This window comes from Cavia porcellus, unplaced genomic scaffold (genome assembly GCF_034190915.1).
Source record: "Cavia porcellus strain 051 isolate PalLab524CR breed Dunkin Hartley unplaced genomic scaffold, mCavPor4.1 scaffold_6, whole genome shotgun sequence".
In the NCBI taxonomy this organism is placed as follows: Eukaryota; Metazoa; Chordata; class Mammalia; order Rodentia; family Caviidae; genus Cavia; species Cavia porcellus.
Genome location: NW_026947489.1, coordinates 33119026 through 33146391, shown reverse-complemented (window position 1 = coordinate 33146391; position 27366 = coordinate 33119026). Strand labels below are relative to the sequence as shown.

The following is a 27366-nucleotide window of genomic DNA, read 5'->3' as shown; positions in this document are numbered from 1 at the left end:
AGATCATTACCTTGTATGCCACTTAAACTTTTCTTTGTCTTACTCATCTACGGTTCCCCACCCCACTCAATTTTGTAGAAACTGGGGAAGTTGTAACCCAGTGTTAACACGAAATAACATATATAAATGAGTAGAAAATCAGAACCACTCACATGCAGTTCTTTTACAGGAGGATGACTTGTCAGATCCACTTTTTGAAGAATATCCATTTAGGAGCTCTGATACCTTTAGGCATGCAGTTGCTTTATTTTTAAAATGAGAATTTCAATTTAACACAAAACTCATTGTAATCAGTGGGATCTGTTAAACTTCAGAGTTCAGAGTTCTTAGGGTCTCGTTAGAGGGGAATATTGGCAGGAAGTTCGGAAGTCCTAACTCTGATTCTGCACTCTGATTCTCCAGGATGTTAAACCTTCCCTCCTCCATCTCAAATCCCACCGTATTCAGGTAAGTGAAAGATTGGTTTCTCTCAAGAAGTGTTGTGTTGACCTTCCTGTTTGCAACATGTATAACTTTGAATAGCTGATCTGAAATTACTAACATTCTTTCTCTGCTACAATCTTTTATCTGGTTTGTATTTTGTATCATTCTTGAGAATTGGCTCTTGCATGAGTACACCGTAGCTTTTATGGATGGAGTACGGTGAGGTAGACACAATGGAGTTCAGTTCCTGCAAAGCCATTAGGAACAGCATCTTCTTTCTTTAGGACTCGGCTGGGCTGACATCCCTTCTGGGTGCTACCCTTCTGCTCCCAGTTGGAGCAGAGGAGCTACTGTTGCAAGTTGGGTGAGGTACTGCTGCTCAGAAAGATTCCAGGGTACCCCACCACCTCTGAAGTCTGGAATTCTTCAAAGTAGAGCTATTTTATGGATTTATGTACCAACAATCATAAGGCCCCGGCTGGAGATGTACATTTCCTAACTCAGTATTCCAAAGTTCACTGTTTTTTGGTATCAACACTGTTTTTTGGAGCAGCAACAAATGAATCGGTTTTCTACTGCAGTCTAAGATCTAGGGAGCTTTATGGCTTTAAGAGAAATCCAGAGGAAATTACAATGATCCTCGGGCTGTGAGAATTTACACTGTCTTTCTATTCTTAGTATAATAGAGGTCATTTTTTATTCCTCACTTTGGGTGAATAAGAAAAGTACCAGTAGAAGCTTTAAATTACTCATCAACATGAAAGCTGTTCAAATAATTAGTTTCTTTTGGAACTTCTGAGAAAAATGAGAACTATTTTGAGGAATGCAAACATTTACTAAATTAAAAGCATGAAATGTTTCTAAGGATTATGAATATGTACAAAAAGAAATCTCTGAAAGGGGTAACAAGGATGGTTAAAGACACAGGAAATTCTACATGTGATGGAAGGTAGCCAGCCACAGAGAAATTAAAAGTAACTTGATGGAAATCTTGAGTTTTTGAAGGCTGTAGGGAAATCTGCCAACTAATAGGCGGATAGGAGGTCACACTGTGAAATTAATAGCTAGTAAATTTAGAACAAATAACACAGAAATGTTTTTGCACAGCGTTTAAGCAGCCTGTGGCACTGAGGACTGCAGGAGGCCAGGGAGTTAAATGCTGCTGAGCTAAAGAGCAGGCTAGCGTTGCCATTCTCACTAGCATCACAGGCAGTTAGTTGCATGACGATGTGACTGACTTCACCCTTTGCTCGGAGATTTAATCATGGCTGCACGTTGTGGAAAGCTAATAAGGATGTAAGACAAACAGCAAGACTAGAAGTAGATGAGGGCACCTCTCTGTGCGCCTACACTTTAGATTGAAAAAAAAAAGCAGTAGATGATACTGATAATGGTAAGATTCCAAAATCTGTGTAGCTATGTGAGTGGTCTACATGTGGAGAAAAGTTTGTTCCTTTGAATGTCCCACCTTCAGACAAGGCAACATGAAACTGTTTTGTGTTAGTCATCTGTCTGTGACTGTAACACATACCTGAGATGAGCAGCTTTTGAACAGGGAAGGTTACAGTCCTAAATTATTGACTCTTTTGTTTGGGCATGTGGGGAAGTAGCACAGGATGCAGGCTGCATGTGCGAAACCATCCTCCTCGGGAGTAAAAAGCAAAAAAAAGAAAAAGGTCTGGGTCTCACAACCCTCTTAAAGACACATCCCCACGGTCCAGAAACTGTCCCTTCTTGCTGCGTCTTTTAAAGGTAAAACCGCTTCTCACACTGCCACAGGTCGGGGGGCAACCCTGTAATATGTCACACAGGCCTTGGGTGAACATTCCAATTCCAAAGTGTGGTACTTGTTACAGTTGAATTTCTTTCAGTTTACAAGATCTAAATACAAGGGAAGATTTTAAAACTTAGTCCTCTCTCCTTAAGTCAAATATTTACAAATCCGTTTTCTTCTGATCTGTTAATCCTAACTGGGACACCACAAACATTAGCTTTGACAAGCGCAGGGTGTGATGAAGCTGCTGGTTGTCAAAGATGCCTTGTCTTTTTCTGCTGTACAGGAGCAGCAGAACCTGGGATGGACAAAAGATGGTTCACTTAAGATCGTTGTACTTGGAGCAGCCAGAACCCAGACCCAGTTCAAAACGGGGCGACTTCCCAAAATGATTCTTTAGTGTGACTTTTTGTTTCATTCTGCCTATAGTTAATGCCTAACTGTTGATTACCACTTTTCCTTCTATGACTAGGTGAAGATCAGAGGTACTTCTGGGCCTCCCTTTTTATTTCCCAGCTATAATCTATTATTGTCAGGTTGAGTTAATGTTCCACTAGGAATCACTTGGTGTGATGCGGAGCTAAGATGATAGGAACACTTAATTCTTCATTAATCTCTTTGTTGCCGTAATTAGCAAAGGTGTAAATATTAACACCTCTGTTTTTAGACACAAGTTAAAACTATCATGCATAAACTCACTGCCATGGAGGTCACATTCTTCAAAAACAATGACACTCAGCCTTTTAATTTGTTCATATTTTGGCTACTAAGCACTCTGATTTCCATTATTATAACCTAAGATGTTGAGCTCTGATAGACTGTACTATTTTTTAAATCATCATTAAGATTGTTAGGTTGAAATAGAAAAATATATTTTTTAGTTATTCTTTCTCTTTGTTTTAAACGCAGCTCTCCTTCCTTCCAAGTAATAATTCTTAAAAACATTTCATTGTAATCATGGTTCTAATTGACAGCTTTATAATACCAGGGGCACAGTTGAGGTCTTTTTCTCTTTTCAAACACTCTTGCGATCCACAGCAATGGCTGTTTTCCTTTGTTTCTTTGCTGTCTGAGAAGAGGCAGAAGATCAGAGAGAGTTCCCGGCTGTGGTAGAATATTACATTTCATTGTAGCTAGTAGTTTACATAGACTGTGCCACTAAGTGATCTGGGAAAACAATCGAAAATGACTTTCCGTTTTCCTGCGCAAATACGATGTTTTCATAAATCTGGGGGAAACCTTGTGGATTTGCAAGCCTGAAATATTTGTATCCACTTTTTAATTGTTGATGTGCTGATGTCAAACCGCCACGCGAGATATTTTTAGTTTCAATCCCCATGACTGATGGCATGTGTAGAAATCAGAAGTAAGGGTATCACTCCTGGCAGAATCGGAGTGAATTAGAAATTCTGTTTTCAGATATTTTAAAATATTCACTTTTTAACCTCCTTTAAAAGCTACTTCTTGCTGTGTGTTGTGAGGGTGGGGATTTAATGCATGATGCCTACACATGTGTACATAATATTCTCTACCTTTTGTCTTTAATATTCCTTGGTTTTTAATTATTAAAGATAAGTATTTGAATTATAAATATTCTAGTTATACAGGAATAGGCAAAGCAGGCATATGCCCTCAGGCAAAATTCTTCCATTATCCATAATCCTCCTGCCTCCTGCCTCCATTTCTCTGCTCCCTATCTTTATGTCGCCTCAAAAAGCACACAGAGGCATTCTTTTAAACCAAGCTCTCCTCCCCACTTAAACCACAGAAATCCCTTCTCAATATGTAGAGGGGGCCTCTGCCTTGAAGTGGGATGTCATACTTGTCCTAATATAATAAAGTGCTATCTTCAAGGCACTTCTGCATCCAAAACACTCCCCAGAAACCTGCCGAGCCCTCCCATCCGCCCAGTCTGAATGTCACAAATCATAGGCTAGAAACTGCTTTATAGTGAATCATTAACATTGTCAGGAATGACTTGGCAGAGGAAAAAAAGCTTTCCATTAGAGAACTGAGGGGAAATACCCAAATGACAGCGTTGTCATCCCACTCCTATTGTTTTAGAAAGCTCAGAACTGATTAGTAAGAGTTTATTACAGAGGGCTAGGGCTAGGTTGAAATATACAGTGTGTATTGGGTAGGAATTTTCACACATTTTCCTCCTTACATTTTAGAGCTTCATGATTGATTTTAAATAAGTTTTGTTTTCAAAATTACACTTGCAGGGCTGAGGGAAGCTTGATAGGATAAATGCAGGTGGCACGAAATAGATACACAGATGTATATTTGTGTCTGATTATTTGGGAGTGAAACGCCTTTTTTGTGGCCACTTTTCTGGGATTTTAGTCTTTCTATTGCCTTTGCCCAGGTAAAAAGTGGAAACTGCAGTATTAAAGATGTGCAAGAATGCGTTTGGATGGGTGCCGTCTGTCTTTGAAAGTGCATATTGTTTTCTGAAGCTGGAGAAAAGTAGAATTTGCAATTATTTACTGCATTTGTCCACTGGAGTTTACATTCTCCAACATTTGAGGAGCCAACTTAATTATACTTTATTACTTAATTTAAAAAAAATTTTTCTTTTAAAGAGATTAAGACAAAAGAGGACATAGCAAAGCAGATCAGAATAGAACAGTTTAAGCAACACAGCATTTCACCACAAGACAACCTGATATAACAGTAGCTACCCTAATGTCTCTTTGAAATAGTTGAGCATACCTTCATATACAATAATATCAAACATAACAAAATAGTATAAAACCATTCAAGAGAATGAAAGTATTACAGGGCATTCAGAACCAAATAACAGAGAACGAACAATGGCTACTATATTATCTCATTGTCCATAAAAATTTGTTTATACTATCACACATAATAAAACCCAATAAGATACAACATGATAGAACCAATGGAAACAGAGGGACAAAAGCATGGTAGGAAGATGATATTAAGTCAGTACTGGCTATTATAACGTCTTGTTTTCTTCAAAATAGTTATTCATACCATCACAGATATAAAATCAAACAAATCAGGATAAAACCATTCTAACTAAGGAATGAAAACATTATAAGCCTTCACAGCAATGTAATGCAGAATCATGATTAGCACATACTTTTATGTATTTGTATCATTTCTTACACTAGGGGAACTATTCGGTATTTATACATGTGAGTTTGATTTATTTCACTTATGAGTATGATCTCAAGCTGTACTGATTTATTTATAAATATCTCAATGTGATCCTTCTTTATACCTGAGTAGTAGTATTCCATTGTATAAAAATACCACATCTTTTTTAATTCATTCCTCAGTTGATGGACACTTAGGTTGTTTCCAAGATCTGGCTATTACAAATTGTGCTGCTATAAACATAGGAGCACATATATCACTATGGTATGATGTTTTCAGTTCTTCTGGGAATATGCCCAGAAGTGGAATAGCTGGGTCAAATGGGACTTCCAATCCCAGCTTTTTGAGAAATCTCCAGACAGACTTCCACAGTGGTTGCACCAGTCTACACTCCCACCAACAGTGCAGGAGAGCTCCTTTTTCCCCACAGCCTCTCCAGCACTTGTTGTTGGTAGTTTTCTTGATCCTGGCCATTCTTTCTGGAGTGAGATGGAATCTCAGTGTGGTTTCAATTTGCATTTCTCTAATGACTAATGAACATTTTTTCATGTATTTATTTGCCATTTGTATTTCTTCATCTGAGAAATGTGTATTCATCTCAGATTCCCATTTTTGGATTGGGTCTTTGAATTGCAAGGGTCTGATTTTAAAAAATTCTTTATATGTTATAGACAGAAGTTCTTTGTCTGAGGGGCAGATTATGAAGATTTTTTCCCAGTTCGTGGGTTTTCTTTTCACTATGCGGGAGATTTCTTTTGGATTACTTAATTCTTGTGACCCATTACTTGGTGTTGATATGTGCAGTGGATATGAAGGCATAGGTTCTCACTCTTTTACTCATTAGCCAAAGTTCAACTTGCCCCGTGGTTTACAGTTAAGTCCTTCCCCAGGATTTGCTTGTAGGCAAAAGCAGCTATCCTGTCCTACCTCAAGGCCAGCATAGGCAAACCTAGTGAGCACACTATGCCCCAACTGAGGCATTTCTGATAGGCTATCCCAACTTCACAGTTCTACATGATATTGGCTTAATCCTGTGTTGTGACTGCATTACAGTCCAACGTCTCTGGCAAATCTCAATTCTTTCACACTCTTACACAAATTATATATGAGCATTCCTTTGCAAACTACTTATGTGCATACTGAGGCTCAGAGTTAATTTTATAGTAAACTGGACCTATGAGAGTTGATGGGATGGTCCTAGGAGGCAGACTGTAAAATGTAACTTGAGAGTCCAATTTCTACTGACTGATTAATAAGTAATTAGGATGCCACCATGGGTGGTAGGAGGGTGTTCACAGCCCTGGAATCCTATAATGATGCAACTGTTAAAATTTCCACTGCTATTGGATCCCGATGGTCTAAAAGCAGAAAGGGATGCATTGCCAAATACACTATCCAGGCGTTTGAGAGTTTTGGGGTAAATTACAATTAAAAAAATTGGTTAGCTGCTATTGCAGGCTGTCCATGCATTAAGTAAGACATGAAAGGCCAGGGTGATTAATCACCAAGTTAAGGTGAAGTTTAAAAGTCAGAAAACCTCATTGGCAGCAAATAGAGAGACTCCCATCTCCTGCAGCTGGAGAGAAAAAAGCCCAAAATCTGGCACAGGACTTGATAACATGAGTAAATTATCTCCAAAGAAGGTTGAATTTTTAACCTCCAACTTGTTTCTGCCAAGATGTATGCTTTGATGGGAAGAAATTGGACCCTGGGTCAATCTGGACTTCTTTGATTTTTTGAGCTTTCTAAATCTGCAGAAGTGGCCCACTCTTCTCTCTTAAAAGCAAATGCTTCTTTCTTCTAAACAAAACAAAACAAAATATCCAAGCCTTGACCAGCAAGATAACATGTTCCCCTTCCTGGAGAATATACTACTTCTCCTTCTGCTCATCAGACCAATGCCTGGGGTTAAATCACAGCATATTCCAGCTGGGAAAGTGTTGGACCTTAAGAGTGCAACACCTAGTCACTATGCATTTGTGAGGCCCAGGAGAATATATCTGGCAGTGGTGGTGAACCTATAGCATGAATGCTTCAGTGTTTTATTTCTATCATTGAAAGCTCTAAAAGATTCACTATCATCGAAGAATGGAAACAGGACCTTGAAGGTACTGAATTAAGGGGACAGGACATAACAAGAGAGAATTCATTGATATGGGATCTCTATTCTGTGAAAACAATGGAATGTCTTGCCTAAGATTCCAAAAGAAGTAGCTGATGTGCTTTTTAAATGGCTCTTTGAGACTTAAAAGAGTGATGACACATACCAAATGTGCCATGGGAGATGGATAAAGAAGAAATCAATGGACTCAGAGTAGTGGTAAACTAGCCACCCCAATCCCCAGTGTATCCCAAGGAAGGATCTAGAAGAAACCTTGTTTACCAAAATGACAAGGATGTGTTGATGAGGGAGATGTTAAGTAGTGAAATGCTCAATATTATAGTTAGGCCAGGATACATGGTAGAAGATACTGTTACAAAAACAGATTTCTTGTTCGTAATGGGGATGATAAGACGCAGAAATAACAGGGGTCATCTGGTGACAGGTTAATAGCAGCAGCAAAGAATACACAATCATTGTAAGTGACAAAATTGGACTACTAGCCAGGGAATCCTTACCTGCAGAGTTATGAATGTGGTTGTTAGATCCCAGGTCACTAGGGGGAAAGGCAGATAGGCAGATGACAGTGACAATGCACAATGTATAAAACAAAAGAGTTCAGAAATGGAGGATGATAACATTAAGAGCCATTCTTTCAATGAAAAAAGACTTGATTTCTTGCCCAGATTATGGACCTGAGCCTAAATTTTAGACCCAGAGTTCCTGGGGGGAAAACCCTGCCACAACATAAAAAATACATCCAATAAGGATTCTCTTAATCTTTTCACAAAAGGAACTCTGGTTTATTTACTTGGGTAACTGTTCACTGGGGAAGGGTAGCGACCAGATATTTTAAGCACTGCTGACCTAGAGATCCAGAGCATTGACATGACCCCCTTAGCAGGAAGGGTGTCCAGGGCCTGAAATAAACACACTTCTGGCTGAAGTCCCAGCTCAGAATGGGTCCACTGGGTACATGAACCAACTCAGGGGTCACTTTCCCAGTTCCAAAGTCTATACTTGGAATGGACAGTTCCTGGTATTTGATAGAACCCCTCATATTTGTTCCTTGGTCTGTGGGGTTAATTATCATAGTGAAGAAAGCCAAGTAGATGCCTATGAAACTACCTTTTCTCTCAAATAATACAGCAAATAAAGACCAATGTTACATACCAAGGTGAATGGCTAAAGTTAGGCCATCTTAACTTTAACCTAAAGGATCCAGGAATGGGAGTCCCCATCATATTCTTATTTGATTTGACATTCTGGGCCTTGCAAATACCAGCCTGACTGGGTGCATGACACGGGGATACTGCACACACAAACAAATCAAGCAATTACAGTATTGTATTTGTATTTGGCCAGATCAGATTTACCTAGTCTCAAGTATCCAGTATTCAGTGATTGATTTGGTCAATGTGACTTTTTAAAAACCCGAGTCATAGGGGGCTGGGGATTTAGCTCAGCGGCATAAGCACCTGCCTTGCAAGCAGGCAGTCGTGAGTTTGATCCCTGGTACTGATAAAAAGAGAAAAACAAAAACAAAACAAAACAAAAAATCCAAGTCATGAAGATAAAAGAGTCAATTTTCTTTCATAATGGATGGACAACAATATACATTCATGTCTTTCTCTAAAACCATTTTCCTTTCTGTATCTTACCACAACCCAAAGGGACTTGTGAAGTGAGTCCCTTTAGTTATATAATGAATGACATAATTTTAATCAAACTAGATAAACAAAAAATAGCAAATTTGTTGTAATCCTTGATAAATCACATGTGCTCCTGAGTGTGACAGGTAGGCTCTCTGCAGATTTAGAGGTCCACCAGCTCTGAAAATATCTTAGGAATACAACAGTTTGGGCCTTATCAGGACATTTCCTCTAAAGTAAATGGAAAATTGTTACTTGCATATCTCAGAATGTTTGGTATCCCGCTTGGGATCTGCGTCATATGTAGCACATTCTATATGTGTGACTAGAGCTCTAATTTATTTACTGAGTTACACAGGAAGTATCCAAGATCCTAGTAAAGCCTTGAGCAGGAAAGGGTTGCATAAAGGTCTGGGTTGCAGTGTGAGCAGCTTTTTCACTTGAGCCACATGATCAGGCAGACTTCATGGAATTAGAACTATCAGTAGTGAAAAAATATGCTGTGTGGAGTTTAGGGCAAACCACAACAGAAGAATCATGGCATTGAAGTTCTGGGTTCTGAAGCAAGACTAAGTTATCTGTAGCAGATAATCATACAGCATTTTAAAAATAGTTCCTGGCATTCTGCTGGGCCTGACACTGACTATGTGACACCATGTGACCAAGTGGTCAGAAGGACCCATCATGATCTAAGAACTCTCAGCCCCATCAAATCTCAGAAGCAATACTTTAAAGATGTACATTTCTGGTTTTTAGTGAGGAGCAGGCAGAGCCAGAAGGCATGAGCTTGCTCCTCCAGCAGGTGGACCATATTCCTGTCTCTCGTCTCAGGCCTATGATTACAAGGTGATCAGCTGATGGAGAAGGAAGATGCCACTCACATGTAACAGTATGTAAGTTTATGTTAAGCAATATGTGAGTTTACATTAAAGACACTACTTTAGGGCTCGCTGTATAAGCCAATGGCAGAGGAAATTATTCCAGTTAGTAGAGTTTTATTTTATTTTATTTTTTATTTTTGTATAAGGAATCAAATTCAGGAACTTGCACTTGCTAGGCAAGTGCTGTGCCTCCAGCCCAGCTGCTAGAGTTTTAGATGGTTATTTGCTTCATGTGCGTGTAGGTGTGTGGGGAAAACAGGAGTGCTAGTGTTAGAATACAACCACACTACTAAGTTTGTGTTAGTTCATCAAATAGAGTAGTGTGTGCTGTCATTCTTTGATTGCCTGTTCATTTTTATGCTTTGATTTTGTAACTTGAACAATTGTTTCTAAGATAATAATATGTAATTTATCAACTAATGATTATTTCTTAATGCTATTTTTGTGAAATTCTGTATCATTTCTACCTTTGTTTTTTTTTAAATAAATTAAAAAGAAACATTAAGGACAGTTGAAGAAAACAGTGTGTCTTAAGAAGAAACTTGGCAACATTTACTTTTACAGTGGTGCCAGCATGTCTCATTTGCTGGGAATAAAAACTTTTATTAGAAAAAAAGGAATATATTTTGACTTGCAGATCATAGCAAAAAAAAAAAATGAAAGTTTGATCAAGGTCTCAGAAGGAAAGAGAATTGAAAGTTGTGCTCAGTAGAGTTTACAGAAGGTTAGGGACGTGGATCATAAAGACCTTTGTATTGTATGTTGTTACAAAAGCAAAAAAAAAATTAGCAATGATAAGACCAAACAGACAGAATAATAAGACAGTGGACATAAGCCAGCGTCTGACACTGGCCATCTACATACTGGAACAAAGGGCGTATGGAAAAAATAACCATGAGATAAGGATCATAGCTATGTATATGTGGGATCTCCCTCACAAAGGATGACATAGCTGCTGTCGTGTCAAATGTGAAAGAAGCAAGACCAAAATGCTATCATCTTTTGGGGAGACCAACCAACCATGTATTAATTACAATGAATTCTTTCTATCTTAGAAGGGTAACTATTAATTTTAAATAAAATAACAGAATAAACAGTATTCCAGATTTTAATTTGTCTTTGTTTTGCTGTAGAACATGTGTTAAGTTTTCTATGATGCATTATAAATTATCACAAATTTAGAAGCTTGAAATGTTACACAATTATCATCCCACAAGTTCTTTAGGTTAGGAGCCTTAGGCTTTGATTATCTGGGTTTTATGATTCAGTGTTTCACCAGGCTGTCCTGCAATGTCAGTCAGCATTGTGGTCTCATCAGAGGCTTGACTGGGGAAACCAGCTCCATTTTTTGATGGCACATGCAGTATTTAATTCTCTGACACTGGATCCTGCATCATATGGCATCAGTTCACGATTCATGTGCATTGGGTACAGAACCATGAGATTCACTGATCTGATTCTGTGCCATATCACCTAGAAGATGCTGGTCTGATGAGGCAGTGGAATGGCAGTGAAAATATATGCAGAGGCACCTTTTGGAGATAATAATCTGAAGGGATGTGTACCTGCTTTCCCAGATGTAGCTTAAAATCAAATCAATAACTATTTTATGGTGCTAGGTACTCAAAAGATAAAATATATTGGTCTGAAAAGTAAAGGTAGAATAAGAAGCAAACTTCCTTTTTTAGCCATCAATCCAAGCAATGGACAAGAATGTCTGCTTTCTGTCCTCATGAGGGTGTTAGGCACTGTCATTAGAGTGTCCAACAAGAGTCTCAGGAAACGGTAAGGTACATTTGTGCTTGGTCACTTCCCACTCTACCCCAGGAAGGTTGCAGGGATCTGGGAGCAGTGAACTGTTTGCACAAAGCACGCGAATGTGGGTGGGAATGAAGCTGGGGAGTGGGGTGCTGTGTTGCACTGCTGAGACCCACTTTGGGAGGGAGGTACCCCCACACAAGCTGCTGGGTGTGCTGCCTGCTGCTTCACAGCTGAGTTAGCTCCAGAGCTTGTGCTCTGTGAAAGCAATCACTTTGCCCCTAGTAATACCCTTTTTTCCTGGGGCATCTTCTATCTAAGAACTGGTCAGTAGGTCTCAAATTCCTGGGCCTCTCCACTCAGTCTGAGTATCTATAAAGGGCCATCCCAGGATCAAGCACCTGTGGGGTCTCCTAAGCTTCCTGTTGCAATCTAAACACAATTCGTATCTCCCCTTTCATTTACTCCCTGACAGGTATTGCGCTGCAGAGTAAGACCCAACAAACCACTCAGGGGCAATCTCCTTTTTCTGAGAAATCTGACCTACAGCAACATGGAACTCTGGAATGAAAAGACTGATGGGATGAACTAGATTATCCAGCAAAAACAAGTTGGCCACCCATTCCTTTCTCTTCATTGATTTGACTGGTTATTGTTCTGGGACCTCAAGGACACATTCTGGGGATACACTCCTTGTGAAGATATTGTCACAAATTACCAAAGATACCTGAGGTGCTACTTTTTAAGAAATGTTTTTTTTAAATCCATAAATATTTGTAGTACATTCCTTGTGTGGAGCTGGTAAATGTACCTAACACATCTTAGTTCCTTTTTTTTATCCCCCTCCTCTTCATCCATCTCCTTATCTCATTCCTACCTCAGAAAGAGTTATCTTTCTCCTCATATATCTATCTTTTATTTTGCTCTTTATTTATTCTCTAATACGAGAAATGTTGTGCTATTAAGCTGGTATGCTTGATTTATTTCATTTAACATTATGGTCTCAAATTGATTAAAAACTCAGAGTCTTTTTTCCTTCATTTTGTTTGAGTGAAACAACATACATTAGTGCTAAGAAATGTTGCATTCTCTCTGCATATAGAGTGTAGTAAAGGAAAATAGTTTGATTGATATATTTTCTACAAACTTGCACATTATGTATATGTTATAAATTAAATTTATTGCCTCCATAAAAGGCAATTGCACTATATTTTGCATATCTAGCTGTCCATAAAGATAGAAACATATCGAACCACAAGTGGTTAAACACAATAAAAGAGTACCACCCTATGTAACACCCAGCTAGGCAAAGGCGGACAGAACTAATCGGAGTTGACACCACTGAGTTCCACTTCACCATTTTGCTCTTGGCAGAATTCCCACTGAAGTTCATATGAGCTCTGCTAGAACAAGGACCCTCGGACACAGTTCACAGCTCTCGTCTATTGGAAATATGTGTAAGTTAGACTTTATTCCTCGGTTTCCTTCATGTTTGAGTTTGAGATTTTCAAGTGAAATTTTAGGTAGCTGGAGGCTGAGTCTGGAAGAATACAGAGGGAGGTGAGAAACATCCCAAGAAAGGGACCAGTCTCTGCTGATAATCTCTTGCATTGTACCGGCACGTTTTTGATAGAATTCTCAAAGGTGGTACAGAGTATGTGGAAGATTTGTGTGTATAAACAATGATCACTCAGCTTCATTAACCTAGAAACTACTTTAGTCAGAGAAATTGCTCTGTAACATTCTAGTTTTGTAGCAAAAAACTAAATCAAGTTATTTACTTCTCTGGATATTTCTTTTTTTTTTTTTTTTTTTTTTTTTTGTCTTTTTCCTTTTCATCGGTACCAGGGATTGAACTCACAACTGCTTGCTTGCAAGGCAGGTGCTTATGCCACTGAGCTAAATCCCCAGCCCCTTCTCTGGATATTTCTAAAACTATCTGAATGATCCTTATAGTTAGAACCAAATCATTCTGAATATTACTTTTATTGTTTGTTATTCATCCAGAAGTTTTCTTGAAATATTGCAGTTTTTGGACAAAAAATTATACTGAATAAAATTAAAAGCAAACACTGTTCCCAAACCTTACCTTTCTTAAATCAGGAGAAAACTTTTAACCTTATACTGTGTATATTTTATAGCAATTTGAGAAGGCAATGCTTTGTATTGTGAACTATGAAATATTCTCTGTTGAAAAGACTAGTGTAAATAAAGCAAATAAGCCCCCTAAAACATGATTTTGGTACAAAATTCTCAATGATTCATCACTCTAATCATTGAATATTTTATTGTCAGTTAAGGTAATATAATGCAGGAAGGAGAAAGTTGATAAAAATTGATGGTTGGAAATTTTGACTTTGAGTTGGTCTTGTAATACAATAGGAAGAAATGAAGGGGGCAAGAGATAGAAAACCAAAGTACACTTAGTGTTGTTATAATTTGCTGTATTGTCCTTTGGTTTGTGATGCATAAACTTCAATATCTTTTCCCTTTTCCCAATATTCTGCTGCTTTCTAGCCTGAGGAACCTTTCTCTTATACACAATTTAGCACAAAAATAGGTCTATGTCTTGATACTAAGCAAACTTCCAACAAAGGCATGAATTTGCAATGTTTTCCTCAATTACAAACTCTATTTGAACCACCAATGTAGTACAATTTAATGCTTTACCTTGGGTATGTTTTTAATAGACTGTTGGGTATATGCATTGATACACATCTTATATTTACTGGTAATTCCATCATTTAAATAATAAAATGTTGCAGTGAAATGAATTTGGAAATTTCATCTTCTACAGGTATAATCCTGGTACATCATATGTTGTCTCCATATGGCACAGATGAGTTGTAGAAACTCAAGTATCAACCAACTATTTTTGGTAACCATCTATATCCCAAGTTCTATTCACAGATGTTTTCCAGTTTTTATTCAGTAACTCAGTTTGGTGGGTGACAATGTATGTATTTCATGAATTAAATTTCTAGGAATGGAGAAAGAACACCAAGGAGTAACTCCCGGAGATAGAAGTGTACCATGACTGTGCCGCGCAAACAAGGACATATCATCACCCTGTTTATAGACACCAGGACTGGCTACATTACTGGGGACCTGGTGTAAAATGAAAATGAAGAGCTCACATTTATTAAGAATTTCAAGATGGTGAAACAGAGTGGCAACCAAGGATTGGCCCCTGTGTTGGATTTCAGGATCACACAGGTCACACATCTATGATCCTCACTCGGATTAGTGCCATTGTCCAAATATTTGCTTTCCAGGACTTTTCTCTCCTCACTAAGTAAATGCAAACACATTTTCATCTTGTATTATTAACTTTTTAGTTTCAAAGGAACCAATGATAATTTTACATCTTTAGAGAAAATGGTGCATAAAGTAAATTTAGTGGTTTCATGCTTTTCATTCGCAATTCCTATTATTCTGACATAGGTTAGACTGGAGGGTTAAAGAATGATGAATTATAGGAAGCTTTCATTGAAGGAATTGTCCTGAAGTAGTCAAGTGACAAGTGGCTGTCAGGTGTTACTGCCTGCAAGGAGCTTAGAAAGCCACAAAAATCAGAGGTCACTTGGTATTTGAAACTGCCACCAAGAGTTGCGAGACATGGGTCCATTAATTAAGGAGAATCACTTTCTCTTTTTCTCTCCTGAAAGGAACCTGTATTTATAAATAAGCTGTAAAATAAAGAAGTGCAAAGTCTGAGGAAAACAGTGGTATTCTGATGACTATGAATCACACCTCTTGAATTCATACTGATTTTCTTGCCAGATTATTTTTCACACACAGTGTTGTGTGAAGGGAGGGCTTACTCACAACAGATCAGATATGTTCAGGGTGATGTGGCCAAAGACAGAGAAGTCTTCTAGCAGAGGTCCACACAGCTCTGCCCTCTGGAAGTTTGTCTACTAGAGAGGTTCACTGACATCCAAGATTTCAGTTATGTAGTATTTCAAGTCTGGAATTCCCCACAGAAGGTTAATTTCCTTAAAGTCCATGTTCTAGAATTGGAGATTTTGGTTTAATATATTCTTGAAGAGAAAGAAATGTCTTTGTCTATTCTTTCTACTAGTGTGATTGTAGTTTTTATTTATTAAAGAAGGTGTATCAAAGTGAAAAATAAAAAGAGGGCTATAGATGTGGCTCAGCAGTAGAGTGCTTGCCTAGCATATATGAGTCCTGAGTGTCAAAAGAGAAGGCTGAATCTATATGAAGTGTGCAACACTGCTTTGATACTCATAGTGAACTGATTCTCCTATCATGCAGGTCAACATGTTCACCATCTTACACAGTTATCTTGATCTTGGGACTTTATTTATTTATTTATTTTTCCCCTTTGGTCTTTTTCGTTTTTTTCAGCGGTACCAGGGATCGAACTCACAACTGCCTGCTTGCAAGGCAGGCGCTTATGCCGCTGAGCTAAATCCCCAGCCCTGATCTTGGGATTTTAAATACAAACATGAAATAGAAAGCAAAGGGATATTAAGTATTTTTTTAAAAGAAGAATTCATTGTGGTCAACCTATTTTTTCTTTAATGCCTAGACAGTATGTGGCATATAGTGTTTACTCGATAAATGTTTAACAAATGGAAAGCTAAGTCCTTGATTACCCCTTATAACTATATCCAGGAGTTAAACCTAAAACCAAATCCAAATGTGAACTGAAATTATTTTACATATTGAAATACTGACATAGGGAATTGGGTGGCCTGCTGAGTGACCAATAATTTTTTTGACAGGTTTCATATGAAAAGTATATTTTAAAAACAAAATCAGAAAAACTTACAGATAACAATGCTCTTTGTATGCCTACCATAGTGCATGAAACACACTAAGTGTTTGCTTTCTTTGCCTATTTTGACAAAGGTACTAGGACTTGTTAAAATTACATTACCTTATGTCTAAGTAAACCACATTCCCAGCATGTCGGGGCAAGCCACTAACAACCCATTTAAAATAAGTCTTCTCAGAGCAAAAATGGGAACTGTCTGTTACAATTTAAATCTGTCCCAGAGCAGTTTCCTTGAGTTAACAAAGCTAAATTGTAAACTCGGGAACAAATAAATAAACAAATATCCACATGGCTTTGAGCAAGTGAACCACCACAGGGTTTCCAGTGGTGTAACCGTCTTCAGAAGCCTGTATCCTAATTAAGAGGTTAGAGTGCAAAGAAACCTGGGCAATGGCATGGGAGGGAATGTTAGAATACTAATGAGAGGAAAACTCAGGACAATCTGTTTAATAACATCATGGCCATTGTTCACATCAGAGTGACAAACAGAATACTCCAGTAAAGCTCTGTGTCCTCTGGCAGTTACGCAACGCCTCCACACTTCTTTCCTGTGCCAGAACGACTTAGCTTCTGTTTCAGCCCTCACACACATTAAACGGACAAGGGACGGAGAGAGCCTGCCATGACAGAGCACGGAAAACAGGAGAGTGACGAGAACTGGGTCACACCAGTCAAGGGGCAAAGATAAGCCTTGACTACTTCTAGGAGGAGCCAGACAGATATGCAATATAAAACTCTGACATTTCAGTGTTATGCATAAGCAATAATTAATGTTATTAGTTCTGCTTTATTTTTTCTCTCGAGTTTCAGTCTATAATATTTGTCACTATTGTTTGCTTTAATCTCCCTTTTGGAGTAGATTTCAAGTATTTGGGTAAATAAAAACAAATGAATAAAGCCAGCATAGATGACTAAAATCTATCAAAGTGCAGGTTTAAGGTATGGCTTTTGATAAGGGTGGGAAGTGATATTGAGGAATTGAAGGGCTGAAGGGCAGAGCGCTTGACATCTTTTTTATGAAAAGGTGTATTATGCTGATTTGGGTACTCTCTCACTGCTCACAAACACTGAGAATTAACACATTGAGCCTGTGTGGTAAAAGAACAATGCACAAACACATACATTTAGCCAGAGGTAAGATGAAAGGAAGTGCATTTGTCTTCCAAAAGGGATTTTGCTTCTGTCCATGATACACTAGTTATCCCATATTATATAAAGGATAAATTAAAATAGCACCACACACACACACACACACACACACACACACACACACCAACCATTTGACAGTATCACAGTGAAGCATTCAGAATAAAGGGGAATATACGTAGGCGAGCCAGACATTTCTGTTTGTATTAAGTTCTTTAAATGAGTTATAGAGTCAGCAGTTTAGGGCTAGAGAGTCTGCTAACTCCAAGCATAGAGGTTGAAGCCAGAGCATTCAAGTTTGAGTGGTGTCAGTGGACTGGGGATACAAAGATAGGGATTTAGAGTTATAGAGAGCTAGGATTTAAGGGGCCATATCTTGAAGAAAAGAGACTGGCAAAGAAATTATTGCAATGATTTATGTAAAATTTAGAGACAATTGTAACTCTTAAACTGTACTTGAGCAAAGTCAAATACTAAGAGTCTAGGAAATTGAATGGAAAACTATCAAGAGTCAAATAGTCAATCAAAATTTTGTAGGGACTCAATCTGGAATTTTGTATGGACCGAGGAGGAGGAGCTATGGAACCCACACGACTTTGTGGATGCCGTTGGAAGGACCATGCACTAGAACTGAGAACAGCATAAACACAGAGTCAAGTGGGTCAAGTGCCTGTTACCTGAGGGAAGAAAGTTAATTCCTCATGGAGGGTAGTAGCATCCAGAGCCTTTACATGCTTTTCACAGTGTTTGACGCACAGTTAAAATTGCCAGTCATCCTGGAAACAGCAAGACATGATGGAAATTCAAATATAAAAACATATAAGAGAAACAGAACCAGTGGGACATGATGATATTAGAAATAGAAGATTGCAATAAAATAGCTATGGTGAACACATTCAAGAAGATAAGTGAAAACTCGGGAAATTCACCACAAAAATGAACTTTATAAAAAATCAAGAGAAAAATTTGAGCTGAAAAATATAATAGTTGAAATTAGAAACTTGATTTATTTATTAGCAGATTTGAGGGGACAAAAAAGAAATATAGAAAAAAATATTCATGTTGAAGTATGCAATGCAACAAGTATGGAAAGTGGAGGAGAAGGGCATATGGGATTTGGTGAAGAAAGGCTGTATGTGTAACTATAGCGCCATAATGAGATAAGATTTTAGAAAATGGGGCAAAATATTTGAAGATACATTAGCTCAAAATTTTCCAAAGTGCTTGCTGTAAGACATTGAGCCATTGATTCAAGAAACTCTACAAACTCCAAACAGAGTAATATAAAGAAAGTCATACTTAGGTATGCTATAGTAAAAATACTAAAAATCAGAGATTAAAAATCTCTGATTTAAGAAGTAGCCCCCTAAAAAAGAAACACTGATAATATTTGAGGGAATGATACCTGACTTTCTAATGGGAATCAAGAAAATCAGAGGAAAATATATCTTCAAAGTGCTGAAAAAAGTTACTAATCTTAAATTCCATAGCCAAAGAAAATATTATTTGAAAATTAAGGCAAAGTAGATACATTTTAAAGCAAGCTGAAAGGAAAGATTTCATTGTGAGAAGCCATACTAAAAGACACACTAAAGGGAACTTCCTTGGCCGATGGAAAAGAAACACCTAAATGAGTGAGAATTCAAGAAGAAAGAAAGCACTAGAAAAGCCAGGCCAGAAACGCTAACCATATATTGACTTTTAGACGCATTAGCGATCTTGTGTGACTCTTACAACTTAAGTAGATTTATAGTCTATAATCACAATAGAAGACAAAAGGTAAGGATAAGTAGAGTTTGTAATGTTCTTTTAGAATAATAAAAATGATTGAATTAGCTGGAAAAAGAGAGGAAACAAAAAATAAAAAGAAGGAAAATAAGCAAGCAAGCAAGAGGTAAATGTGAAAAATAGTAAGGTGGTACTGAAACACCAAAATATCTGTAATGCATTTTTACAAGGAAGCGGGCTTCCTACTGTTGATTAGGGTACTTAAGTTTAAAAAACTAACATAGATAGGATTAAGCCAATAACAAATACAGCCTACTCCAAAGACATTTTTTAAATAGGAACTTGAGAATGTTAAAAGTAAAAGGATGAAGAAATATGGCATATTAATAGTCACAAAGTTGGATGTAATTCTAATATTAGATAAAGTAGATGTAGCTGTATGTACATTACTGGGTTCCAGATTTATTGCATTCTGGCCAGAAAACAGTGTTCCAATATTTTGAAACTTTTTGAAACTTGCATTATGATTAAGTACATGCTCAATATGTTTGTGCATGTACCTGTGTTCATATGTGTGTGTATGTGTTTGACAATCTTGTTTAATTTTTCTCAATTTCCTTCTCTTTGTTCACTTTTACAGAAAAGTCAGTTAAAACCCCCAACTATAGTTGTGTATCTTCTATCTGTCTTTCTCTGTCACTTTTTGCTTTGTGTATTTTGAAAGCTATATTTTTAGGTGCATATAAACATAAAGTTATCGTATCTTCTAGTGAAATTGATCAATACACAATGATAACATATCCCTGTTTATTTATAATAATGACATGCATGTCTTTCACAGAGAAAATTATAAATTACTCCTGGAGGAACATTTTTAAAATGAAATAAATGAAAGTTATAATGTTTATGGATTTGGAAAGCTTAACAGAAAAGATGTCAATCCCATCCAGAATGCATCTTTGTGTGTGTTTGTATTTGTATGCATGCACAAGTTCATATATTGAAAAGTGTCATCATCATTGAGCACAGTGGCTGTAATTTCAGCTACATGGGTGGCTGAGGCAGAAGAATTGCAAACTCAGGGCCAGCCTGAGCAAGTTTGTGAGACCAAGTTCAAAATTATAAAGGACTGGAAGAGCAGCTCAGTGGTGGAGCATTTATCTGGCTCAGTACTGCAAAAAATAAAAGTGAATCTCAATAAAAATTCTAGTAGGGGTGTGTGTGTGTGTGTGTTTGTGTGTGTGTGTGTGTGTGCATGTGTGAAAATAAAAAGACTGTTGCTAAAATTTTAAATGAGAAGAGCCAAAGGCAGTAAATAAAAATTTGAAACAGAAGATAAAAATCCCCATATTTGTGACAAAATTACCACTGTAACGCAAAAGGGAAAGAGGATCTTTTCTAGTGTGACACTTGATCAGTTTTTATGAAAAAATGTTAGACATACATACATATATATGAAAAATTGTGGTTCCTTTACAAAATACCAAACACAAAAAATAAATTTCAGACACATTTTAGATGGAATGAGCAATAAAGCTTCTAAAGAACGGTGGGTCTAAAAAAATTTGTAGACCACTTACTTTTGTAGACAGAGTTTTATTGGACTATAGCCACACCCATTCATTTACATAGTGTCCTTTGCTTTTGCAGTACAATGATAGAGTGCAATGGCTGTGATTGATACTGCAGGGCTTGCAGGCTTGAAGCATTTGCTTTGCAGCTAAAGTTTGCCACTCTCTGAAGACTATTAGACTCAGACAATTTAATATGAATTTTTCATTTGTGTAAAAATGATAGTAGGCATGAAAGCAAGATAATGTACAATAATTTATAATATCTTCTATTTTGTATTCAAATCTGACATTTTAAGGGAAAAATTATTTTCAGTGTACAGTTCACAGACAAGACTCTAACTAGTGAACTCTATCCCTTAAGCCTTGGAAAGATTAAATTGGTTAAAAAAAGACAAATGTTGATGGAAAAGTTGTTAACTTGTACTTCATTATTAGTAAGAATTTCTGTTCTTTTATCAGGGATTTCTGAAAGAGTTTGGAGAAGGTGTTTGTAGTGTACGCACCCAACGGTGGTAGATTATAGTCTTTGTTCATTGTTTTTCTGTCCACCCTTCTATCCCTTCCCCCATGGAGAATGTACTGTTCCATTCCCTTAACTGTAGGATTGATCTTGCAATTTGTTTTGAGCAGTGGTTTGTAAACAGATGCAATATATTTCATGAGTGAATATGGGTGGCTTTAGAGGAATAGCTGATTTCTGCTATACTTGTCTTTTCTGTGACTTTCAATTGTGAGTCAGGATATTTCAGACCATGCCTCCATCTGTAGCTAGTTGCCTAGAAGGAGAAAACTCACGAACCCACACTGAGACCAGAAGAATGAGTCTAGTGTTTTCCTGCAGAGTCCAGTAAGACTGTAACTAACCTGGAACCAAAAAATAAAATGAGAATGAAGTATATCTTTGTTGTTAACAATCAGTGGAATTTTAAGTTTTATTACAGTTTTTTAATCAAGTGGCATGCCTTTGTGAAAGCCTACTATATACAGGTAAGGAAAATATCTAGAAAAATCTCTGCAACTTGAAAAAAAAAACAACTTAAAGCAATCCGATGTGCAAGGCTAAAACATCTCCAGGAAAGATATCAAGATACCCAGGAAGTATACAGCAAGTTACTCAAAACTCAATTTAAATACAGAGCAAAACTAAAAAAGCTCTATTATTACATATCGAATGGCTAAAGTAAGAGAAATACCCGAAATATCAAAGATGTGCAATAATTGTAACAAACGATGCCAGTTGGAGAATATATTCATAGAACCACTCTTTTTCTTTTTCTCCCTTTTCCTTCTTCTTCTTCTTCTTCTTCTTCTTCTTCTTCTTCTTCTTCTTCTTCTGTATTGGGAATTGAACTTAGGACCTTGTGCTTGTCAGGCAGGCACTGTGCTGCTGAGCTATATCCACAGTCTCTGATGGAGTCACTTTCAAAAACTACTTACCACTATTTACACTAGCTCATGCATTGCTCTATAATTCAATAATTCCAGTTCTGGAAATATAACTGATTGAAATGAGTAAAAATGCTGCACAAAATGCGCTTATAAGTTTATGTACTGTTGCATTATTTTACATAATCGTAAATTAGAAATGTCCCAGTAATCATGTTAGCAATATATATTATGTTGTATACACACATAATTGTATATATATAGTATTTAAGGGAAATATTACACAATGACAATAAATAAACTACTATCAAGTATGTTAATATAGACACTTCTCACAAGTGTAATTTTGAGAAAGAGAACACAGCTGCAAAAGAATATGTACTGTAATTTACATTTCTAATTCACAAAATGGTCGATTGACCTTGTGAGATAGAAGTTACAAGTTAGATTAATGGTTAATTTCACATGCAAGAAGTTCTGTGATGGAGCATACAACTGCTATGGGTGCTAGTTGTGTTCCATATTTTAATTTAGATACTTAAATGTATGTATTTAAAAATATTTGGATTTATACACTTAAGACTTTTTACTTTATGTAGACTTTATTTAAAAAGTCTACAAAGAACTACATGGGCTTGCACTTAGAGTATTTGGGGAGCAGCTATGTGTGCACTTATGTACACAGGCACAAACATATACGTTGAAGGAATTCAAATTGAACAAAACAAAACAAAAATGTTTTGAGAGATAAAATTGACTTACATGCTTCCTACTGAAGGAATTTTACTTCATTTTGTACCAACTAAAAATTGAAGACAATTTTTTCATTCATATAAAAATAGTATTAAGTATGAAGGCCAGATAATATATAAATAATTTATAATGCCTTCTATTTTGTATTCAAATTTTACATTAAAACTATTCAATCGTAATAGGTCTCTAGTGATGCTAACAATTGAATGTGAGTACCATTTTATTTTCTGGCACTATATTCCCATTAAATACACAGTATGATCTACTTTAAAATATAGAAGGAAAATATCTAAGACCCACAAGCGCTGGCATTGTGCCCCATTTTATTTCCTATTAAATGTCAAAATCCTGGAAATTTACCTTATTTGTGGTAAAGTTTATTAAGTTTTACTGAATTAAAATAAAATCAGGTAGTTTACTTAGCATGGATAATTTAAATACTACTGTGTAACTGTGTCTTTACATGCCTCTGCTTCTTAAATGTCCAGCTATAAGAATGGCATAGAGATACTAATTTCTGCTAATAGAAAAATTGTAGTGATCTAGAAATATTTTAATTGTTCTAGGCCATACAATGATTACTGTTTTATTTATGAAAAAGTATTTCAAATCAAACTGTCTTAGTTAATTTCCCATTTCTTGAACGCAATACTTGACACTCATAACTAAAAGGAGGAGAAGTTTATTTGGCTCACAGTTTGTTGAGGTTTCAGTCGATAGTTGGCTGGATGCAAGGCAGGGTGACATAGTGGAACATGACAGAGAAAACCCAGCTTATAGCATAGCAAAGGGAATCAAAGAGAGGGATCAAAAGCCTAGGAAGGGAAATAGATGATTCCAGACCACACTCCCACAACCCACCTCTCCCTGCCAGGCTTCACCCCAGCAACATTACATTTAGCTATAAACTCATCAGAGGACTAGTCTACATACAATCCAACAGTATTTTATTTAAGCACTGGATTTGAGAGTAACATAGAAGCTACATAATATAGTCTCTGTAGTGTTTTTGTGGTAACACATTTTTGTGTGAAGCTAGCAGATACAAAATGAAGGCAACAGTTTATTACAGCAGATTGAATAAAATTAGGTGCCGGTGTATCCTGTGGAAGGAGTCGGTGCTGAGGTCAGATAAAAGAATAATAATGTCAGTGACATACTTTATTTAAAGAAAAGTTGATGTAGAGATAGATTTTGAAGCAATAATGAATTCTAGACACCAGCCTTGCATAATGGGCAAGGACGCACTAATCTTTCAGTAAAGGGCAAGGCGCCTCTTCTGAGGCGGGCAACAAAGCACAGGGTGGGAGGGACTCTGGAGATTAGTTTCCTGCTATTAGAATATGCAGGGGTGGAACGGAGAGGACTAGAACAAGTAAAGTGATGCCAACTACCTGGGACTGTGTTCATTGCTTTTTAAGGACAGCACACCTACAAATCACATTCGTAAAATGTACATTCTACTTCTGCAGGTCTCCTTTGAACCTGAGACCCTGCCTTTATAATATGTGCTCTGGTAACACTGATGCCGCTAGTAGGTGAATAATCTTTAAGAGGCAAGGGTCCAGAATGCATTAAAAGAAGATTTTGAGTTTGGTATAGAAAACAGAAACTTTTATAGGGTTAGAAAGGAAAGAATAAAGATAAAACTAAGATACAACAGAAAATAAAAATGATAAAAGAATTATTTGCTGATTTTTTAAACCTAAATTGTCTCCATTTCTTAACTAGGTTGGTTATGGAAGCAACTACCAAGATGCCAGGAATATCAGTGTTAAAAAACAGGGATGAAGAGAATGACAAGGACTTTACTAAGGTAAAATAAATCAGAGAGGATCAATAAAGCAATGCAGATACGACATACAGCAGTATGATGCGGTGTTGTCTTTGGAATCTTGTATTAATACTAAATTATTGTTGGCACAACTTTGTCTTGGCGGTCTGGAATTGTGTGAAACAATCTAACAGCTCTCTACCTGATCTTGCAATGTTTTCCTTTATATGCAGGTCATACATTGGCTTCCTATAGACAATCACTGAGGTTACTTTCTCTTCTTTCAGGTGTTTGCCAGCTTTCTCCCCTGACTTGTAATTACTCGTTTTACAATCTGAGTTCAATCAGGAACCCAAGAAAAAATTGTCATAGGCTGTATGTCAGTCACTTACAAACTGAGCATTAGAACACCAGGCCTCTTGCCTTAGGAGGCAAAATACTTTCAAATTTGCAGTTAGTATAAGAAGCTAGAGAAGCCTAAATACAAGAGTCAAGAAAGTATCTTCTAGGCCCAGATGTGAACCAGTAGCGTGGCAGTAGCTGAGATGGTTAAGTGTGATGTGCTGCCACTGGACACCTTACCTCTTCGTGGTTCAGGAGCATGCTGCTGGCAGGGCTATCTTAGGATGAATGACCTCCTTGTCAATGCTGTTCAACAACCCAAGTCCTTCAGGAAGAGGGTCTTAGACCAGATAAACATAAAATATACTCTTTGCCTCTGCTTAATACTCTATAGCTAATATGTGCATTTTCTAATATATGTGTTTCTATAGCAGCCTAAATTAGGAGCACTTAGTGTTGGAAAGTGGAAACACTAGGCAGAAAAACTCTTTCAAAATTAGACAAGAAAAAAAGATTCAAATCAAATTAGATTGCTTAATCAAAACTTTTAAAATCATTTTTGAGTCAGGGTCTCGCTATGCAGTTCAGGCTGGCCTTGAGCACATTTTGTAGCCCAGACTGGTCTCGAACTTGCAATGATCCTCCTGCCTCAGTCTCCCGAGTGCTTGGATTACAGGTGTGCGCCACCATTCCCAGCTCGAAAACAGCATTTTAAGGTAGGCTATAGCATATGTTTTATGAACCCTGTCATTTTAGAACCCTGTCATTGACAGAGGCCTAAAACTTTTAGAGAAAGGACTATGAAGGGCAGTGGAAATCTATTAATCTTTTTATCTGTATTTAAACAATTAGAAATAGTTTTGCTCATTTTTATCAAAAAGAAATACATTTCTATTACAGAATCTTTGTAATATACCAACATGTAAAAGAGAAAATAATCTTCCATAATTTCACAACTCAGTTAACATTTTGGTGTGTGTGCTTTTAATCTCTTTTCTATTAATATTTTTCTTGCTTATTGGATATCATTGTTAATGTCCATATTAACTTGAATCCTGCTTTGACAGTTAGCATTATACCAATTCTGATTTTCATCTTTGATTTGCATAATTTTGAAGTATTCTATGAGAAAGATGCCAAACAGGGACACCTAACATTCACTTGCTGCTCCACAAAGAAGAACCCAAACAACACCTGCAATTTGAAAAAAGTGATCATGGAAAAACGCTGAAAATTAACAGAGACTCAGGACAACAATACAGCATGAGAAACAAAATATGCTAGCACCTGACTTCAAAACTCATGGCAGACGGGTCATCCCTGGATGGGCAAGAGTGAAAAAGATCTCTAGAAAACTCTTACCAATGTGTATACTGGCAATTCTAGTTACTGGAAAATTTTAGAATCCTCCCAGGCTTGTATCCGATCTGGAGCAGCAATAAAAATATGTAGAACAGCTTTGCTTTTAAAAAAGATTGTATGTCATCTCCCAGAGGAGCTCCCTACCAAGGTGCTGAAGCCAGGAGCCACGTTGAGATGGGACCAATTGTCTGAATTTGGATTGCTCTAGGGACACTATTGCACCAGCTTAGCTGGTAGCTGCTTTGCAAATCAAACTTGGGTCAGTAGAGTGCCTGACTCAAGCACGCTGATGGCATTGCACTATAGAGAAGGGTCCTGCAACATGGAGGGAAGGGATTGTGCTGTCCTCAAAAACCAGACCAGGGGCATGGCCAGTCACGGGAAGGTTCAGGACAGTCCCAGGATTTAAGGCACTTACGTGGTTTCTTTCACCCTTATCCCTAGGCCATGCATGGGGATTTCTCATTAACAGGGCAGCTCTGTGGTTCTGTAGCTGCTCTTGCCATAGTGGCAAGCTGGGTACTGTTAAGCAAGGCAGAAACTGCTTGTTATTTGCTAAGAACATCATGTGGTAAAAGTGGTAAAGGAACCCACATTAGACTAACAGAAAATTTCTCAGCAGAAAGCATAGGCCAGTAGCATATGGAAGGACATAGTCCAGATCCTGAGAGAAAATAATTGCCATTCAAGATTACTATACTTGGCAAGGCTAGCCTTTAGAGGAGACATAAGCATCTTCCAGAATAAATAATAATACACAATTCAAAAGTTGCTTAAGGGAA

At 37.3% G+C, this 27366-nt stretch overlaps 1 long non-coding RNA gene across 2 annotated transcripts in view; it reads left to right on the top strand.

Annotated features, from left to right (window-relative positions):
- LOC134476248 (uncharacterized) overlaps positions 1-25720 on the top strand; it is a 40692-nt gene extending 14972 nt beyond the window's left edge. Inside the window, exons 2-4 of one of the 2 annotated variants that reach the window (XR_010047829.1) lie at positions 12191-12447; positions 13090-13172; positions 24838-25720. This is a non-coding gene — a long non-coding RNA (uncharacterized LOC134476248). Of the gene's footprint in view, positions 1-12190; positions 12448-13089; positions 13173-14699; positions 15775-24837 lie in introns of those variants that run through there. The other variant, XR_010047828.1, reaches the window with a different exon arrangement.
- The last annotated feature ends 1646 nt before the right edge of the window (positions 25721-27366 follow it).